General features: G+C 44.8%; 1 protein-coding gene across 8 annotated transcripts in view; it reads left to right on the forward strand.

The window, feature by feature from the left end:
- MGA (MAX dimerization protein MGA) overlaps positions 1–6,466 on the forward strand; it is a 57,781-nt gene that overhangs the window by 719 nt on the left and 50,596 nt on the right. For 6 of the 8 annotated variants that reach the window (XM_041404560.1, XM_041405004.1, XM_041405175.1 and 3 more), the window contains exons 2-3: positions 473–588; positions 2,539–2,657. The gene's annotated coding sequence lies outside the window, so the exon portion shown is untranslated. Of the gene's footprint in view, positions 1–472; positions 589–2,327; positions 2,440–2,538; positions 2,658–6,466 lie in introns of all 8 variants that reach the window. The other 2 variants (XM_041404639.1, XM_041404728.1) reach the window with 2 other exon arrangements.

Genomic DNA, 6,466 nt, shown 5'->3' on the forward strand with positions numbered 1-6,466 from the left:
CGGGCGGCGCGCGTGCGCCCCGGCACGTCGCGGGGGGCGGCCGCGGGGGCGCGCGGGGCAGCGGTCGCTGGCGGCCCTCGGTACCCCTCGGTACCCCTCGGTACCCCAGGTACCGTCCTGTTTGGAACGGCTCGTACTGAGCTGATGAGTTTAGAAGGGAGTCGAAGCGCGAAGGCGAGCTCAGCGAGGGAGTAGCTAGGCACGAGGGCCAGCGGCTGTTTCAGCAGCCCGGGGAGACGAGTGGCTTCCCATTATATGGTTGGAGCATCTTGCCTGACTCATTAAGATGTCAAATCTTGCACAACAGTCACGCTGCCTTGCTCCCGACATAAACTGTGTTAGGGCATGGGCCGTCTGTAACCGCAGTTGGTGGGATGGGCTGGAGCCCCGAAGATTTGAAGTTGCTGCAGACTGAAAACCAAGGGCGGTTTAAAGAAGAGGGTAGGCTGAAGCTTTGCTCTTGTCCTTGCAGGTGTTCTGCCTGATGCAGCTGCGGCACGCTTTCAGTGCCCTCGGGCACAGTGCCTTGTGAATCTCTACTGAGAACTGGAAAGGGAAATTGATTCTGCTTGAAAAGTGTTCCCATAGGTGAGCATTTTTGTGCATCTTTTTTGTAGGGAAAACCCCCATATTTCTTAGGTTTGGTGGAGATGGGCAGCACTCGTTCACTTGTGCATTTCATCTAACAGCAGATGGCTGTTAACCTCAGCCACTGCTGGCTCAGTATTGGTGCAGACGCTGTTGTGCCTGCCATGGGGGAAAACGTGCAACTGGAGGAAACCGTTTGTGAATAAACTTGTTTGGTTACCTTCCAGGAAAAAAAAAAAAAAGGAAATTCTATCTCATTGATGTAGGCCACTTCTTAATTTATACACAAATCCACTAGATCATTTATTAAGTTTGGTTGTTTTTAAAACCTTTTAAAACCTTAATTTTCTTAAGAAATGGGAAGTCCAAGACATTTTCCTTACAAACACAATGAAATAGGTCTCTGTCTAGTGGAGTGAGAAAGAACTCTATGAGGAGGAGGCTGTTGTCTGTTTGCTGTTTCATAGACAGCAGAGGATCTCCAAAAAACACGGAGCCATGGCATGTGCATAGGGAGCAGTGCCATTAGCTGCAGCACCAGCAGGGCTTTCCTCTTGTCTTATTCTTCCATAACTAAGGATGTGTTGGTTTGCTTTTTTTTAACCTTTCTTAATACTGGGTAACCTTAGAACAAAGAATCAAGTTTTGATGGAGTGGAGTTGCTCTCTTCTTTCCCCACAAAGGTGGAATGTGCTTTCACTGTTGGATTTTGGCTAGTTTTAGTACCTGGAATAAATCCTTTGCTGAACTGGATAGGAATGCAGTGAGAATGATACATGCGAGAAGGATGATGAAGGTGTGTCATAAGAAGAAAGCAACCAGAAGAAAGCTCTTTTACTTTTTTTTTTTAATCAAGCCCAAAACAGAAAGGCATTAAAGGAATGTGAACAGCATAAAAGAGAGAAAATGAATGGGAACTAGATAAAACCTATCTACAATAAAAATGCATTCTTTGTTCCAGTCACAATCTTCAGGAAAATCCAGTTTGGAGAATGACAAGACTGTGACCCAGTTACTGTTAAATAAATTCTTGTGATGTTGGAATTCTGCTGTTTTGCTAACTCTCATACAGTGCTTTCTGTTGATTTGGTGTGGTCTGCCTTACCACAGGGAAAGTCAATAAACAGTAATGAAGATGGCTATAAACCTGGAACACACTGCCAACAGTCTGGACTTTAATTAGTGTCACTTTTTTCTTCCCTCCTTACTTAAAAGGGGAATACAAGTTCCTTGGCAGTTCTAACATGCTGAGCCATTAGTGGCTCTGTAGCTATGAGTATTGCTATAAAATAACTGGATGAGTAGGATAGTCCTGAGCTCAGGACTATTTGCCTCATTTTTCTTCTATGATGTGGACAAGATCCCCAGCTGAAGATTCATGTATGTGATAAATGTTCCTCATGATGGCCATAAAGGGATTGAAATTCATCAAAATGATGCTATTTCTGCTGATTATGTCTGGTTTCTGCCAGTGTTGCATGGCAAAAAGCCTAAAGCATTGCTTTATGGTTTTATTTTGTGATTTTTGGTAGTTGAAAAATGTGTTAAAAATACAGCATTCATTGAATGTATGAGTAATGGGCATATCAATGACTGATGAAATATGAGAAGTAATGTAAAATACATTAACTTAAATATAACATGTTGTATACATGTTAAAAAAGATAAAAAAGAGCATTTATTATTAGTTAACTTTCGCTTTTCCCCCTGGCCTCTCACCAGTGGTTCATTCTTAACAGAAATCACAGAATCATTTAGGTTGGAAAAGACCTCTAAAATCATGGAAATCCAGCCTTTGACCCACCACCGCCTGTCATCTAGACCATGGCACTGAGTGCCACATCCAGTTGGGTGCGTTTCCATTTTGCAATCTTCAGTGTTTGGGAAGTGTTTCCCAAAAGTTCAGGTAACTCTTGAGAAATGTAAAATACTGTGCATTGTATGTTGCAGGATTAATGCTGTTTGACAAACTACTGACTTTATGGGGAGCTGGAAGTTCGGACTCCATGGCATGGTATGGCTGTTGGAGAGGGGAAGCAGGAATTTCTCTCTTTCCTCCACCCTCCCAGGTATGTGCCTTCTTCCTCCAAAAGCAGCTGCTGCTCTTGCAGGCGTGTAGCTCTCAGTTGGTGAAACACTTTCTGAACTACCACCTCTTCATCCTGCAACAGTCGGGACTCTTGAGTGTGATGTGAATTTGGTGTTAGTATAAAGCAAAGCTCGGGGCTGAAAGCTGGCAGTGCACAAGCTGTGTCAGACTTTTTGTGGGCATAAGTGCTTTCTTACTGCAGCTGTAGCATGTGTTTCTGCATGCTTGCATCAGCAAGAAAGCTAAAAAACGTTTTAAAAATGCCTGAAAAACATTTTTTTCCTGCAACAGTCCATTTCTTTCAATTTTTTTTTTCTTAATCTCACTTTTTGTCTAGATTCTGCCATCACTTTTGTCTTTTATCTTCTTGGCACTGAAATATATTTCTTCACTAAAGCTAAGAAAATAATTTAAGCTAGTTTCCTATCAAAAATAACATTAGGTAAACTTTTCCTAAAGCAAATTTGGCCTGGTTCTGTTGCTTAAGGACAGAGGTCTGGAGCTGACATAGATGCTGCTAATTATTAGAGACATTTGTGTACAGCCAACATTAAGCTCTGGGAGACTGCTGCTGGTCTGGAGAAGGAGTTGGAGGCCAGTGGGGCTGGTTATGGCATAGAAAATGGAACTAGATACCTTTCTATATGCAGTTTAATCCAGAGTTTATGTTGGATTAAGAGAATTTCCTGTGGATTGCTACTGTTAATAATTCTCCAAAGTGGCAAAACATTATCTAAAGAAAGAGTGTTTTTTGTGTTTTAACTCTTCCAGTGTGCATATTGCTCAACCCTTCCGGCTCTAACATCACTAGGTTTTCAGCTCTTTAAATGCTTGTGGATTTTGGTTTTTTGGTTGGTGGTTGGTTATTGCTTTTTTTTTTTTTTTAATGTCCAAAACGTGGGATTTTTGAGCCCAGTCAGGGCTGTCTGGTTGTAGTTAGTGGTAAACTTTAGACTGCTGTAATAAACTGCTGACTGCTGCTGTGGGTGTGTGACACTGGCACAGCTGGTTTTGATAGCTGTTGTTTCCAGGTCATGAGTGTAGTTTCAGCTAATGCTTGCTTTTAGCAAGTGAATTTAAGAGCTGAAAGCCTCCCTTATGCTCCAGTAATGCTCCTGTAGTAGTGTCTTTCACACTATGCTCTGTGACAGAAATGTCCTGTCATGTATCTGCTTGTGTCGTAGCAATCTTTGTATTCAGGGGATTGTTAACAAAAAAATGTAATCGAGGCCTCTTGTGTGTTTTTCACAAGTTGGCAGCTGTTCTGTTTTGCCTAACTATGTATAGTTACATGTGTATACACTCCACAAGGTGTGTTGTTCTCCCACATACACATCTGTAGCGAAGCCTGGGACTTGTGACCCTCCAGTTCCTGCTTTGTTACTGAATCTTTACCACCGGTTAAACATAAGAATGGCTGAAGAACAGCTTGTTGCTGCAGCTCTAACAGTCACAGTTTCTTATTACTTGTGGCAGGTAGGCTTGAAGGGGCGCTTTATAGCGCCATGTAGGCGTTGCTGAAAACAGGAGTGTGATTTACTGGGTGCTGACATGCAGCTTGTAAAAACTGTAGTTCATACCTTCAAGGGAATATGCCTGAAAGAAGCATTTGGGGGAAGAGTGTATGTCTTGGTTGTGAACTTGAGCATTTCAAATACCTTATACTAGCCAGTAATGGGATGGTTGTAACTCCCTCTGATCAGGGATTCAGTAGGTGCAAGCCAGTTCAATTCTGTGCTGCCAGTTCATGTTTAGCACAAACAAGTTCTTAGAACTGGTGTTCATAGTGATCTAAATGAGATGATGTTCTTTAGTGCAGCACTGCTGTTTCTTGTCAGCTTTAAGCTGCTTAGAACTGGGTTACTTAAGCTGATGGGAGTCTGTAGTGCTGCTGTGAGTTTTGCTGATGAATCTGTTCTCTTGATGAACCAGGGGTTCAGTTTTGGTGCAGGCAAGCATTTCTACCTGCCTTAGTAAAATTGTAGCAAAATCTCTGGCAAACCAGAGTCAACAGTCTCTGGTTTGTTTCTTTTATCATGACTGGAACATGTGGCTTTTGGGCCGTGAACATGGGGCACTGTCTGTTCTTTAGTTCTGTGTCTGTTCTATTGTCAGTTGTACAAATTACTCTCTTGTTGAAAAAAACCCACTTATTTCTGTATTGTCATTGTTCAGAAGCAAACTGTTTAATACAAAGTAGCATCTCTATCCTGTGGCCCTAAAACTTGATGACTGCTCCACAGAATATGTGATGACTGCAGGTATAAAATGACTATCCTTGAAATTGATGTAATTATTTCTGACTGGATTTGTTACAGGAAAAATACTATGCTGGATCCAACACCTTGAGGCTGTTGTAGCTCCATGCCCCAAATATGACCAGTAATAAAGCTGAAAATATACTGCTGGTAGCTACAAGCCCGTAGAACACATGCATACATGACATTTATGTGTAAACATGTCTGGCCACACCAATCAGGTAGACACAGCAGAGACAGCCATATCCTGCTCCCTTCCCTGTCTGAGCAGGAGGAGGTCATACACGTACACGTGTGTGTATATATCTACATATATATATATATATATATATTTGTATGTGTGGTAGATGTCCTTCAGCAGCAGTTTAGACACTGTTGGTTCCTTAATCCCAGTCTCCCTGGTTGCTGGCATGTGGACACAGCAGCTCCCGAGGCCACAGGAGTGCCCTGCTCATGTATCAGCCCTCCACCCACAAGACCCTGCCCGTTAGAGACAGAGGTGTGCGTACACGCAGAGCTGGTGGCATTCCTCTGGGCCTCCATACAGACCCTCCTCTATTAATGCTTTCATGCATGGTTGTCAAGTCTCTTAGAAATGTATTTTCCTTAGTTCTGTGCTTCTGAGATAATTTCCTATAGCATAAACTTATGTTGCCAAGAAACCTCCACAGGGGTGCTGACCTTTTGTAATGTTGCTCTTCTTCTGCCCGTTTTCAAATAAGACAAAAAAACACAACAGATTGAGGAGCAGTCCTGACAAAGTTACAGTTTGTGGTAGGCAATGGTCAGTGCAAAATTTGGGAGTATGGGTGAGCCTGGACCTTGATGTCACTACACTACCTGATGTCTACCTTGTAGCACCATGTGTAAGGCTCTTTGGTTTCATAGTGGGTAGATATGGTGTTGTAAAATAAATAACCTTAATGGGAAAAGGGGTGGGATGGAGGGCTTCCTGGAGGTGTTTTTGCCTGCAGCTGTGATGCATTTTGGTGTGAATTCCCTTAACGTTCAGGATTCTGTTTTAGTGGGCTTATTGTCAGAAGTGCCAGGTTTATAACATGTAATTAATTCCCTTGGCGTCTGTGAACGCCTGCCAGGCTGGGCATGGGGTGGCAACTGCGCGGCGCCGTTCTGCGGGCGGGGGAGCTCTGTCGAGGCCGAGCCGGGGCCGCGCTGAGCCCGGGCTCTCCGTTTGTCGGCGGGTCGGTAACACCGCCCAGGGCCCGGCTCAGGGGGACGGTGTGACAGGTCTGTGTCTGCCCTCCCAGAGGCACCGCAGCTGCGGTGGGCAGTCTGCGCCGCGCTTTGGCCGAGCGAGCTCAGACGATAGAAATACCGCTGACTGCGTTGCTTCCTCAGCCGAGGGTTTCCGCGGGAGGTGGCCGGTTCCTGCGGGCGGCAGCGCTGCGAAGTGTTGGAGAGGCGCGGTGCGCGTTGCGGGCGCAGAGCGGTGCTCCTTTCCCGGAGGAGGCGGCCGCCGCCCTGGGCACGGGGATGGCGGGGCGGCGCCGCCCCGCTCGGCCCGCCGGGG

The sequence above is a fragment of the Onychostruthus taczanowskii genome, unplaced genomic scaffold (genome assembly GCF_017590055.1).
Source record: "Onychostruthus taczanowskii isolate IOZ18803 unplaced genomic scaffold, ASM1759005v1 scaffold1, whole genome shotgun sequence".
NCBI lineage: Eukaryota > Metazoa > Chordata > Aves > Passeriformes > Passeridae > Onychostruthus > Onychostruthus taczanowskii.